At 43.5% G+C, this 14614-nt stretch overlaps 1 non-coding gene across 1 annotated transcript; it reads left to right on the top strand.

Annotated features, from left to right (window-relative positions):
* Positions 1-5492: 5492 nt before the first annotated feature.
* LOC122490667 lies at positions 5493-5596 on the top strand. Its single transcript, XR_006299209.1, has one exon. It is a non-coding gene; the product is annotated as a U6 spliceosomal RNA (small nuclear RNA).
* Positions 5597-14614: the final 9018 nt, after the last annotated feature.

Here is a 14614-nt window from a genome sequence, read left to right on the forward strand (position 1 = left end):
TTCACAAGTGCTGAGAAACAACACGTTCCAAGGACACGATTCTCTGTGAAGACCATTTCCTGTCTAATTTTCCACACTCCAGATAGAAATGCAGTGGCTTCATAGGGGAAAACTGTATAGAAGGCACTAAGAGCCGTTCTATTCAGTTGCATTTAGAAATGGTTATGTAACTACTACATTGAACAAGCATGACTCATAGGATGTAATCAATCATAAAGCAAGACTTCAAATGTATTCCCCGGAGTGAACACTTTCTCTGCTCTTGGATGAAATTTAGACCAACATTTTATTCTCTAGTCGCTTCCGGGTCATAAAATGTCCTTTGGCCAGTCATCGGCATGTCTAGCTTCGGGTCGCAGTAGCAACATCAATTTGTTTTCGCACTTAGACTTCTCCCTTCCTCGGCTCAGCCGCCTACAAAAGGCTGCAACCCGGTGAGAAGAGCAGCCCGTGGCCTCACTTTTCCCCATCCCTGCATCTTTCATCTTTCTAACGGGGATTTCACTCCTCTCTCGGGTTGGAGCAGTGGGAGGAAGCTGGGGAAGGCAGAGAAGCAAATCTCTCCCTTGTCTTCTCTGGCCTCGACAAGCATTCAGAGTTGCCTCTCTCTAGTTGGGGTTTCAAGACACTGCAGGGTAGGGTTTTTCTAACCCTGTCGACAGATGGAGATGTCTTCATATGGCTGATCACTTCCTCTTCCCTCAGACCGCGGGAGTCTGGCACCAACGCCAGTCTTTTTTTTTTTTTTCTTCTTCTGGTCCCCCATCCAGATGACCCTCTCAGAAAGGACACAAGATACCCTCCTGCCTGCTTTCTCTCATGGGTGGTCCACGTCTTGTCCAAGGGAATCACTCACACTTTCTTTGCTCCTGAAGCCTTGGGAGGGCAAGGGGGACAAACACCCAACACACAAGACTACTCTGTGCAAACCAACCCTTTCCTTGCACCCCTAATTCTCCTTCTTAATGTACTTTCTGATTTATGTAAGAAGCCGCAAAGCCACGTCATCAGCTTTTGACAACCTCCTTTGCAAATTTTGCAAATGAAGGTCTCCCACCTCCCTTAAAAATGTGATATCGACGCCTCGGTGCTTTAGCTGAAACGTTTGATTCTTTTACATTATACCTGCCTTGCAATGTTGCGATGGCCAATCCCTCATCCCATTTTTGGTCTGCATTCACTGGGTCACTGTGACAAGTAGCCTTGTCCTCCCCCTGGTTTCCTTACCTAAGAGAAAGTTCATATGAATTTTCGTATGACATTATTTGCATAATCTGGAAACGGGGCCTCGTCTGAGCTTCTTGGAGCTGCCATGATAAAATACCACCAACAGGGTGTTGGAAGCAACAGCACTTATATGTCACAGTCCCGGAGGCCACAGTCTGAAATTAAAGCGTTAACAAGGCCACATCCCTCCAAAGGCTCTGAGATAGAATCTGCTCTAAGTCTCTTAGCTTTTGGTGGTTACTGGCAATCTTTGGCTTGTGACTGCACTGCCTCAATCTCTGCCTCTGTCTTCACATGAGGATTCCCCTATATGTCTGTGTCTCTGCGTGGCCTTCTTCTCTTTTTTTTTTTTTTTTCAGAGAGAGACAGAGAGAGGATCCCAAGTAGACTCCACATTCAGCTCAGAGTCTGACATGGGACTCAAACCCATGACCTTGCGATTATGACCTTAGCGGGAATCAGGAGTCGCATGCTCAACGTACTGGGCCACCCAGGTGCCCCCCTCTGCATGGCCTTCTTATAAAGACATCAGTCATTGGATTTAGGGCCCATCCTAACCCACTATGACATCATCGTAACTTGATTACCTCTGCAAAGACCTTATTTCCAAATAAGGTCATGATCACAGGTTCCGGGTGGGCTTGGGTTTGGGGAAGGGGGGGGTACACTCTACAGTCCAATACCGATACTGAAATATATTCTGTAGAAAGGTTCAAAATCAGTGCATATACCATGTGGCACGTTTCTCTCCCCGGTAATTTTTTTTGATGGAGGGATTACATTAATTACCGAAAAGCCCATGGAAATAGTACCTCTGGGTTTCACCGCATAGCAAGAGTCATGTTCATAGAGGACTATGACAAAAGCAGCATTCAAACAGCTTAATAAGCACGGTTATGCATCGTATGGGAGAATCGACGCAAACTAATAGTAGCTACCCTCGAGATGGGCGAGCGGACGCTTTTTCCGCAGCGGCATCCGGAGTGGTATGACGTAGTATGTTTTGATTTTTGCCACGTGACTTGTGAAACCAAAAGAGATTCAAAAAAGACAAACGACGTTGTAATTTTGAGGGGTTTGACTCTAACTACGCATGCCGAAGTTGTAGCAGCACTCGTAGTGATATGTCGTTCTAGATAATTATCCATTTCGAGGCCTCTGCAACATTTGAGATATTTTTCCTGGGACTGCCTCCTCCCCAACCCCGTACCGGATTTCCCTTTTCCCGAAAGTTCAAGCGGTCGGTTGGAATTTCGTTCCAATGATGACGGAACGGCAGACGTGCAACGGAAAGCAAGTAAAGGAGAACCTTCCCCGTAATATCCATCAAAGTTGGTTTTTCTTTTTTTAGCAGAAACTTCAAATACAATTTCTTCATGATTCGTCAACTGAAATCTATGCTGAGGAAAGGTGGACCTTTAGAAGGTTGCAACGAGCTGTTAATGCATATGTATATTCTATTTCCTGCCCATTTGTCTTTTTTCTAGTCGTGAGTAACTTCTTCCCAGGCCCTTTGAGTTTGGTTGGCCAAGAGCGCCTTCTGGAAAATCGTGAACTTCTCCATCCTGGCTAACTTAATGAGATTGTGATGGACATTCGGAAATGGGGAGTCACTTCATCACATTGCAAGTATTTCTCAGAATGCTTTCAGACCTTTCTTATGACTACTTTTACCTGTATCTGATGTGCGACTTCTTCTCTGGACGTGGCGAACACAGGTACCCGCTACCTTTGCACGTGCAAACGGGGTCACTGGACACCTACCCATTCTTTCCGTGCCAACGATTTATGCCAAATTGAATCTTCTTTTGGGTAATTGTTTTCCTTATGTCTTACTGTGTTGCTGCATTTTTTTTTTTTTTTTGCAATTTGTATTGTATTTTCTTCTGTAAGACATTTGGATTCTTGTGGAAGTGTTGTGTATGTAAATAATGGAAACAACACCCACACCATTACTTAGCTACTGTGGGTGCTGCCACACTTTTTTCTTCCTGTTTTCTTCCTTTCTTTTTTAAATCACCGTAAGAATAGTTCTTTGGAATGAAGATGATGCAACAGTCTTAAAGAGACAGTCGGCGCTCTCTGGTATTCATTAACGGAGAGTAGCGTTTATTGAGAAACTGTCCTCTATAACTGATAGCCAGCACGACTGGTTCGAACTGCATGGCATTCTGAATCTGCGCTGGCTTAAAACGCAGCGGCAGGTCGGGGGTGGGGGGGCTGTGTGGCTCAGTCGCCTGAGCATCTGACTTCGGCTCAGGTCATGATCTGGCGGTTTGTGAGTTCGAGCCCCACGTCGGGCGCTGTGCTGACAGCTCAGAGCCCGGAACCTGCTTGGGATTCTGTGTCTCCCCCTCTCTCTGCCCCTCCCCTGCTCATGCTCTGTCTCTCTCTGTCTCTCAATAATAAATAAACGTTGAAACACAGCAGCAGGTGTGACACACATTGTATAATGTTCCGCCATAAATTGAGCATGGCAGGAGGTATACAACTCTCAAAGTGAAATGGTTACATGGTAACCAGACAAATGATTGAGCTTCTATATGGGTTGGCCTGTTTCTATAAAATAAGTCAGGCAGCAAAGAAGATTTTTTTTCTCCGCTCTGGAGAAAGGACCGTGAGTGCAAGTTACACAAAAGCGCTGAGCACAGTTGTACTCAGTAGTCTTCTAGGACTTTCAGAATATCTGTTACCTAACAGGCTCCAAGGGCACTGTTTGAACTATCAAGGCGCACTTGGAAGCAGGTCCGTGGAGCCCTGGTCGTAAATGCTAAGAGAGAGAAGGGACTGAAGCCTGCTTCCCTTGGTCTCTGCTGGCCTCCTTGGGTGCAGGACAGGCTGTGACCACATCGACACAGACCGTGGGAAGGAGGAAGAAGCCAGGATCCAGTGGGGGGACAGGGTCCAGAGCCTGTCTTCAGAAGCTGGCCTGTCCCCAGGAGGCAGCGAGGCAGGCCGGTGAGCGGCGGTCAAAGGGCACGACTAGCTCAGATCGGGCCAGGCTATTTGGATATCTGAGTGAGTCCTCTCTGCCAGCAGAACACAGTTCTGGAAGAAGTCCAGGTGACGATCCTCAAAATCAGGCACGGTTCCAGGTGATTGGTCCGGTCGCAGCAGGCCCCCCGCCAGAAACTGAGAAGAGAGTAGGAAATCACATCCTGCTTCTGAAGAGAAGGGGAAGAGAGCAAGGGTTTGGCAGAGCAGAGGAAGCAGGGGTCCAGGGCAAGCATCCAACCGCTGCACAGAGCTAAAATGCCTAGCAGAGAAACTGAGGCCGACTCAGGTCACAAGGCTTTGGCCAAAATGATCAAAGAACTCTGAGACTCCCGAGTCGACACCAGGAACCAGATTTCCAGGTCTCTAGGCAACCAAAGCCATTCCGTCTATTAATAGGTCTCAGGCTGATGACACTGATCAGGACTGGCTCTGACTGCTTGGGGGCGACTAAGAGCTTCTGGAGCTTGAACGTGCAGAAGAATTACCTGGGATCTTGTTAAAATGCAAATTCTGATTGGATAGGTGCGATTGGGGCCAATAGTCTGAATTTCTAACAAGAGCCCAAGTGATGCTGCTGATTTGCTAGAGCAGCAAAACTGAGAGTCCAAACTTGCTGTGAATTCGCTTCCCTCCCCGCCACCGCTCCCAGCCATGACACCTGCGAGAGCAACACGTCCCTCTTCCCCCACCCTCCTCATTGTCAAGTCTGACCATCTTCTTTTCCTGGCTTTCCTTCCCCCCCACCCCCCATCCTCCCAACTCCTTTGTCCTAGTGCATTTCTTTTTTTTTTTTTTTAATTTTTAAATTATTTATTGATTTATTTTAATGTTTTTATTTTTGAGAAAGAGAGAGACAGAATGAGAGCGAGGGAGGGGCAGAGAGAGAGGGAGACACAGAATCCGAAGCAGGCTCCAGGCTCTGAGCTGTCAGACGTGGGGCTCGAATGTATGAACCACGAGATCACGGCCCGAGCCAAAGTCCAACGCTTAACCGACTGAGCCCCCCCGGGCACCCTTGTCCTGCTGCATTTCTTCTGTCGAGACCACCAACGGAAAAAGAGCTTTTGTTCAGAAAATAGACCACGGTAACAAAAGCCAAAATCATTGTTCCCATTGTCAACACACAACTAAATGCTTGTATGTTTGATAAACACAATCAATCCAGATTAATGTCTTTTTGAGTCACCGTTTCCTATAGAGAGTAAAGAGCATGTGACCTCTTCCCTTTCCCCCCTGATATCCTCAGGCAGTGAAGAAGTGTCTTCTGAGTGCTCACTTCAACAGCACATATACTAAAATTGGAATGATACAGAGATTATCACGAACCCTGCGCAAAGATCACATGCAAATTCCTGAAGCGTGCCATATTTTTAAGAAGACATTAAAACAGACCCAAATTAAGGAGAACCGTACCATGTTTATGAAAGAAAGAAAGCGATGGAGTAAAAAAATTTAAAAAAATTTAATTCTACTCCAATTAATCCATAAACATAATGCCAATCCAACAGAAATCTCAATTGATTTTTAATACAACCTAATTCTAAAATTTCAGTAACAAAGCAAATGGCCAAGAATAACTGGGAAAATTTTGGAGCTAAAGAATACAGTGTGGGAAAAAGGAGGAAAAAAAAAAAAAGACTAGGGTGTGGGAGGGGAGTTTTCACTCTACAAGAGCTTAGGACTTAATACATAGTCAGTTATTAAAATGGCATAACAATAGTTATAGCTCTGTTTAACGTGATCATAAGTGATTTCAATTTTATTGTGCTCTTTTGATTTCCTACACCAAATATGTACTCATTTCGTGATTAAAAAATAAGCCAAAACAAACAAAAAACCAAGAAACATTTAATGCTTTGAAAAAAGGGAAATATCTACTAAAAGCTTTTAAAAAATCAGAATGGCCTCACATATTTATTTTATATCCTTATTCCCCAAAAATAGATCTGTATATAGTCTCCACTGGATAGTTTCCACTTCCAGCAAAAGGGGTCACTATTTCCTGGCTTACACTGGAAACTAATCATATAATATAGGGCTGGTTATTTAAGCTCTCTCAGTGTTTCAACCTACCAAATGGTGAGAGTAATAGATTCCCAGCTCACCTTGGAGGATTTGTTGTTAGAATCGTACAAGATAGGGGCGCCTGGGTGGCTCAGTGGGTTAAGCATCCCGCTTCGGCTCAGGTCATAATCTCCTGGTTCGCGGGCTTGAGCCCCAAGACAGGCTCTGTGCTGACAGCTCAAATCCTGAAGCCTGCTTCAGATTCTGTGTCTCCCTCACTCTCTGCTCCTTCCTTGCTCTCTTTCTGTCTCTCCCAAAAATAAATAAACATTAAAAAAAATTTTTTTTTAAGGAATTGTACAAGATAGTAAGTGAACGTGCTTAACCAAGTATCGAAACCTATACACGTGCATACCGCTCTTTGGTCAGTGTTTGAAACGGAGCAGTTACAGATTTTAGAACTTTGTACCGACCCATGTTAGCGTGGCTGGATTACTGAAGCCACTTGTGCTCAACAGGTAAAGAGAGCATGCCTCCTTTATATCACCTCTGCACTCCCCGTGGCCCATCTCCTTACACACTGTTTCCCATGTATTCCATGACTACACTTACTGAGCGCCAATAGGCACCAGGGCCAGAGTCACGACGGTGAAAGAGACACTGTCCTTGTGCTCATGAGGCTTACAGATAAGCAGAGGATCTGTGGACAAGGAAAGAGGAAATTTCAGGGGCGCCTGGGTGGCGCAGTCGGTTGGGCGTCCGACCTCAGCCAGGTCACGATCTCGCGGTCCGGGAGTTCGAGCCCCGCGTCGGGCTCTGGGCTGATGGCTCAGAGCCTGGAGCCTGTTTCCGATTCTGTGTCTCCCTCTCTCTCTGCCCCTCCCCCGTTCACGCTCTGTCTCTCTCTGTCCCCAAAATAAATAAACGTTGAAAAAAAAATTTTTTTTAAAAAAGAGGAAATTTCAACATAGGGCGACAAATGCTGGGACGTGGTGAGTCCAGAGTGCCGTGAGCTCTCGTGGGGCCACTACCCAGGTTCGGATGGTCACAGAGTGGTTCTTTAGCCACGTAACAGGTAAAATAATGAAAAGGGTGAAGAATGGTGGAGGGGACTGGAGACGGGGGGGGGGGGGGGGGGGGGGGGGGGGGAGGGGAGGGAAACACGTTCCAGGCACAGGGTAGAGCCCTTGAACTGCCCCCAGAGGGCGAGGAAAAGCAACAGAACTACTTTGGCCTTAAAACAAAACACATCCTAGATCATTTTGAAAATCTGCTTCCTAATGTTGCCTAGGCCAGGCTCAGCATGGGCTCAGCATGACATGTTTTGTGGTAAGTTGTAGGATGACCCCTCCTCTGCCTCAAGCCTCCAGACCACTCCCCTGCTGGCCTTTAACCCCCACCCCCTCCCCTCCACTGCCTGGCCTTTCCTTTTGAAAAGATCGCACTCTGAAGAGGTGGAAAGAGGCTTTTCTCTTTTGAAGCAGCAGCATTATTAACAAGAAGGAAAAGTCTCCCATGAGCTACAGCAAAATCCTGCAGATTGGTTTATGAATCAATGTAGCTTAGGCTAAAGCAACCTAATTTCCTGAAAGCCACTCTGTGGCTTTAGGCTTCCAAAGGGGCATAGAGCTTGTATGATATTTACTCTTAGTTAAAATTAAGTGGAAATGGCCAAAAACAAAACAAAACAAAAAAACAACCCTGAAAAGGAATTCTTCTGGGAGGTCATATCATTAAAAAAAAAAAAAAAAAGGCCTATAAAGAAATACGGGAAAAAACGCATATATTGGATTAAAGACGGTTTGGCATTATACACATTAAAATGTTAAATTATTAACTATCTCAGAGTAATTGGGTTTCATGTGACTTTTATATCTTTTTTTTATTGTGAAATATAACACACATTTGGGAAAGTGCATGATATATAAAAGTTTAATTTAGGGGCGCCTGGGTGGCTCGGTCGGTTAAGCGTCCGACTTCGGCTCAGGTCACGATCTCGCGGTTCGTGAGTTCGAGCCCCGCATCGGGCTCTGTGCTGGCAGCTCAGAGCCTGGAGCTGCTTTGGATTCTGCGTCTCCCTCTCTCTCTGCCCCTTCCCCTCTCATGCTCTCTCTCTCTCTGTCTCTCACAAATGAAGAAACATTAAAAAAATTTTTAAAAAAGTTTAATTTAATACATTCTTGTAAAGTGAACGCTCACATGACTGCTACTCAGGTTAAGAAATAGAACATAGCCCAGAAGCCCTCTCTCCATCGCTTCCCAATCTCAACCCGCCCTCTTCCCAAGAGGCCACTGTTGCCCTTAGGTTTATGATAATCTCTTTTTTTGTGTGTCTTTTTTTTAGTTTCACCACCTAGGTATATATCACTCAATACTATGAATACTGTAAAATTAACTGTATCTTTTAATGTTTTTTTGAACTTTAGATACATGGGAGAACATATATATACATATATATGTATATATATATATGTGTATATATATATGTGTATATATATATGTGTATATATATATATATGTGTGTGTATATATATATATATCAACACTGTTTCAACTTGTGGAATGTACTGACTATATATATATATTTTTTTTTTTTTTTTATTATTATTATTATTTTTTTTTGCCTCTGGCTTCTATCTCTTAACCTTAAGTTTCTCAATTTTATCCATGCTGCTGACAGTACTGTGGTGAACCCATCTTCAATGCTATTTGGTATTCCAAGGTTAGATGTACCCATTGTATTTGTTCACTCTACTGTTGACGGGCAGTCTGGCTTGCTTTCAGTTTGGGGCTGTTAGGAATAGGGAGTTGCTATTCTTCAGGTATCCACGTGCCCGTGTTACTATTGGGTATACATCCATGGGTGGGAATCTGGGTCACCAGATATGCATATCGCTAACTTTCATAGATAATGCCGAACAGTTATCCAAGAACAGCAGCAGCCATCAACCTTCCCGGTAGCAGTGTGTGAGAGTTCCTCCTGCCCTGCACTCAAGTTTTATGTAATTTTTTCCTTTAGCTTATCTGAATTTTCTCTTTTTCTCTATAATAAATATCTATATGTGTTTAATTAGCAAAATGGCTTAATTAGGCAAAATGCTATTCTAATATCTCTTAAACTTGGGCTTCCCAATGAGGGTGTTATTTTTCTAACGTGATAAGATTTGTGTGTGTTCTTTTTATCTTCTCAACGTTTTTATTTTATTTTTGAGAGAGAGAGACAGAGTGCAAACGGGGGAGGGACAGAGGGAGAGGGAGACCCAGAATCTGAAGCAGGCTCCAGGCTGAGCCGTCAGCACAGAGCCTGGTGTGGGGCTCGAACTCATGGAGTGTGAGATCATGACCTGAGCTAAAGTCAGACGCTTAATGACTGAGCCACCCAGGCGGCCCTCAGTTCTGTGTGTTTTTGACCATCGTGGGAATGGAACAATCCAGTATACATTATTTTGTGTCTAGCCTCTCCCCGCCCCCCCCCCATCATTGTGAAATTCATCCATGCCGCTATGTGTAAGCGTAACTTTGTTCATTTTCTTCCTTTCTCATCACAAGGAAGAGATACTGACCTAAAGGATCTGATCTTTCAACACTTTCAACTTGTGGAATGTACTGACCAATGCCACGCATGGATTAGAACACTTTAGGGCCGTTTGTATTTTTGTTGTTTCCACAAACAAAGATTATAGAAAGGTTATAGGTTAGAAAGATTATATGGAGGGTGAGTGTGATACCTGTAGAGCTATGCTGATCTCTGTAATAATGACTCCACTCGGAATCGTCTCTCAGTGATAATGAACGTGTTCTCTCCCTTCTTGCCCACCGAAAATGCAAAACTGCATCACATCCCCAGGCTCCACACTTTTATGTAGAATATAGCTGTCACAGGATTTTACTGAAAAGTTGATTTATTTCCGAGGATCATGAGAGTCCAAGGATGAAACTGGCATGTGGCCACAGGGAGAGCCCTTGACCTAAAAGCAGGGACAACTTCAAAGCTGTGTTGGTACATAATGGAACACGGCACTTTTAGCATGAATCATAGCCTCAAAACTTTCTAGGGGAAAAAAAAATTCCTAAAACTGTCCTCCAAAAGGAAAGGTGAAATCAACAGTTTATATTTTTTTACTCTTTCAAATAAGCAATGCTAAACCCTTCTACAAAAGCAATTGCTTAAATCTAGCTTCCAGGACCCCACTTTCTTCCTTTCTTTTTTCCTTTCTTTCTCTCTTCCTTCCTTCCCTCCTTCCCTCCTTCCTTCCTTCCTTCCTTCTTTCCTTTCTTTTCTTTTCCTTTCCTTTCTTCTTTTCTTTCTTTCTTTCTTTCTTTCTTTCTTTCTTTCTTTCTTCCAGAGCAAAGTGTCAGCTGAGCTTGAACTCTTAGAGTGGGATCTGATATGAATCTATGTTTTCAAGATAGCCAGACAGGCTCTCTGATAGTAGCTCTCTGAAAGGCTGTGTGTGAATGCGTAGTAAATGTAATTTTTCTTCTTCTTTTTTTTTCTTCAGGCCTTGAGATGTAATTATTACAGCTTCAAATGTCCCTAGTGATATTAGCTAGATAATCAAATTTGGATCACAGGAATGAAACCACCTAGCGTGTGCTTTCATTACTGCTCTCCTCAAAATAATTCACTGAAGGGGTGCCTGGGTGGCTCGGTCGGTTAAGCGTCCGACTTCGGCTCAGGTCACGATCTCACGTTCCGTGAGTTCGAGCCCCGCGTCGAGCTCTGTGCTGACAGCTCAGAGCCTGGAGCCTGCTTCCGATTCTGTGTCTCCCTCTCTCTCTGCTCCTCCCCTGTTCACGCTCTGTCTCTCTCTGTCTCAAAAATAAATAAACGTTAAAAAAATAATAATAATTCACTGAAGATAATTCTGCCCTCTCCCACCCACAAATATGTCAGTAGACCATGGACATAGCCAGCAAATTTAGCAAGAAAGCTCTAAATGGTCAAACTGATTCTCAAAACAAAGAATGCCATGTTTGAACACAACAGGTAAAACATTTTTCCATCACAAAAGTCGAACAAAACATTGCTGAAATCAGGTGCAAAAAATGACATATCAAGAATGCTGAGTAGAACTGCAAAATTTAGGAGACCTCATTGCCAACCCCGATAATGACGAGCTTACTGATTAACTTTCTAAAAGAACAGGGGAGGATAACATTTCTTCAATAGTTGATTGAGAATTACGTTTTTAATAGTGAACTACGTAGGTACCCATTGGTAAAAATACCTATGAGCGTATAAGTCATTTTTAATAAGAATACGGTTAATCTTGTAGAAACTTAAACTATTTGAAATCAAGATTTCATCAAATTGAACAGTGCCAACATGCTTTTTTGTGCTTGCCTTCATGAAGGAGATAAAAAAAAACCCTTTCCTACTCTTGCCCCCACCCCTACTTCCCATTCCTTTCTCCGGTTGAGGCTACGAGAGAAATTCTTAGACCGGGAAGGCACTGGGTAGAAAGTTATTGTTCTCTTTTGCCAATGCTTTTTAATCCCTATCAACCAATCTCCTCTGCTATTTCATAAAAAGAGGATCCCGGCTGTGCCAAATCATGTGACGGCTATATAATCTCAACACAATCCACGGGGGTTTAAGGACAGAAATTAACAAATATATTTCAGCTTGAAACCTTACCCGGAAAGAGTATCAACTCGTTTCCCAAACATAAACAGACCAGGGATTCCATCGTCTTGCTTTATAAGGACCCACGAGTGAGGATTACCATGAGAAAGGTTTTCTAGAATTGGATTTTGCTTGTCACAGAAACGTCCACCTTCTGTGGCTGCTCAATAGAACGAGCATTGAACTGAGAAATAAATGTCTCAGGTCCCAGTACTGCATTTGCCACCAACTAGTTGCGTAATCTTTGCCAATTTCCTGCAATTCTTTGGCCCAGATTCCTGTCTATAAAATGAAAAAATTGAACTAGATTCTGTAAGTATCCTTCCAGCTCTAATAATATGGTATTGTATAAGGTGTATTTCTAGACTATGATTAAGTAATAGAACACTCTTTCCACATTATTCTACATCCAGTTGGGCTCATCAACACTTTCTCTTTCTTGCGGATGCACTGAGAGACGGTGCTGGGATTGGAAACCTAACTCAGTCCTGGTACCCACTCTCCGGTCCCTTCTCAGATGCAGAGTCAACCGAATATGTTCAGCATCTGATCTCCTTACGTTCGTCTTAGAGCAATCCGTTATCCTAACGGGTCCTTCTTCAGGCATTGGAAGTCCCCTGGTGTTCTATGGGCACATTATAATATCAACGTGAAGAGTTTGAGAAAGGCTAGGTGTGGAACTCTGGGCTGCCATATATGTTTGTGTGGCTCCCTGGAGGACTTGGGATCCCTAAGTAAATGGATCTCACTCCTTTCAACCTTTGAGAGTTAGCATAGGGCTAATGTCAACTCTAAGCATTGTAACTAGAGCTCAGAGGACAATTTGAAACGGTAAGTTTTAAAGCGTTAGCCCTGAGACCTGACACGCGAGAGGATTTTCCCGCACTCTGAACCACAGCGGATGCCCCGTGCGGAGCTGCAAACGGGGAGCAAATCCACGCAATCCCTACTCAGAGCCCTTCCTGTTTTGTCAGCCAGCATGGTTTCCTAAATCTCAAATTACAGCAGAACTGTTCTGCAATTCCATGCCTAGCTATTTCGGGAGCCTAACACAGCAGGACAAATGTGCACAAGTCCACACAGTATGACAGAAGAATTAAAAATGTATTTACCATCTGTTGGTAGTTTCCTTGTGGGGCTTTTTTTCTTTTCCTCTACTGCAGCCGCAAATAGGGTCTTCCTTCCTTCCATGCTCAGAGAGCAGAGTTCTCTCTTCACATGTTTGGAAAGGCAAGGCTTTTTTTTTTTTTTTTTTCTTCTCTTCTTTCAAATTCCCCAGAGTGTTGAACTCTGGGACTATTTCAGGGTCTAGAGCATTTCTTTTCCTTCATATAGAAAATGGAATGAGTCTGGGAAGAGTTCATAGTGTTTCACACCTTTTATTTTATTTTATTTTATTTTATTTTATTTTATTTTATTTTATTATTTTTTTTTATGGCCAGGTCACTTTCAGATCTGACCCTTGAGCTCTGGGCATGAGCTAGAAAGCTCTGAGGTAGAGCACGTAAAGTCAAACATGGGCTCACTGAAAGGAAGCTAAGTCCTTACATTAAGCTTGGGAAGTCATGGTGGTCCTTTACAATCTATTAATCCTGATCATGACAGGATGTGCCGGATGGGAACCAACATTTCTAATAGGACCTAGGAATGTGCCCATGGACTTCAGTGAGATCCATTTGCGGCCATGTGGTAGCATAGGTAAACATCGTAAGCTGGAGTATCGTTTTGTTAGTTGGGAAACTAGCTAGCTTTGATCCGAAGCCATTTGGTTAATGTAGGAACGCTCAGTTCTCAATAAAAATCACTAGCTTTAATTTCTGAGGTATACATATTATTCGCTCAAAAATAAAATCTAATAAATAGAGATTGGGGAGCGCCTGGGTGGCTCAGTCGGTTAAGCCTCCGAGTCTTGGTTTTGGCTCAGGTCATGACCTCACAGTTCCGTGGGTTCAAGCCCCACATTGGGCTCTGCACTGACAGTGTGGAGTCTGCTTGGGATTCTTTCTCCCTCTCTCTCTGCCTTTCTCTCTCGCTCTCTGTCTCTCTCTCTCAAAATAAATAAACTACAAAAATAAATAGAGATTGGTATTAAAAGTGTGGTCTTAGTCAAAATATTGCAATGAGGTATTATGACTCTAACTGTTCTATTTCACTCAGGTAATGATTTGTTAAAAATTCTCAGGCTGCATAGGTGGGCAACTTCACCTTGAAACTGGTGCTAGGTGACCTTGGACCTTGGGCAGGTCCCTTAAACTTCAAGCCTCAGTTTAATCACCTACAAAATGGGAATCATGGGGCGCCTGGGTGGCTCAGTCGGTTGAGCGTCCGACTTCGGTTCAGGTCATGATCTCACGGCTTGTGAGTTCAAGCCCCACGTCGGGCTCTGTGCTGACAGCTCAGAGTCTGGAGCCTGCTTCGGATTCTGGGTCTCTCTCTCTCTCTCTCTACCCCTCGCCCGCTCATGCTCTGTCTCTCTCACTCTCAAAAATAAACGTTTAAAAAAAAAATTTAAAAACAAAAAGCAAAAAAACCAAAATGGGAAGCATGATCTTTACCTGATGGGATTAGATGAGATGACATTTACAAAGCTCTTACCATGTTTCCCAGCATAGACTAAGAACTTGATAAATGGTCATTTTTATTATGATTATTAGAAACCGTAGCTATGCTACTATTTTTCTCAAAATAGTTTCTCAAAACTTGCTGTCAGGTTCATAAGTTCTCTTCAGTTCTGTTTTTGAATTTTTTTATTTTTTG

Source organism: Prionailurus bengalensis, chromosome B2 (assembly GCF_016509475.1).
Source record: "Prionailurus bengalensis isolate Pbe53 chromosome B2, Fcat_Pben_1.1_paternal_pri, whole genome shotgun sequence".
In the NCBI taxonomy this organism is placed as follows: domain Eukaryota; kingdom Metazoa; phylum Chordata; class Mammalia; order Carnivora; family Felidae; genus Prionailurus; species Prionailurus bengalensis.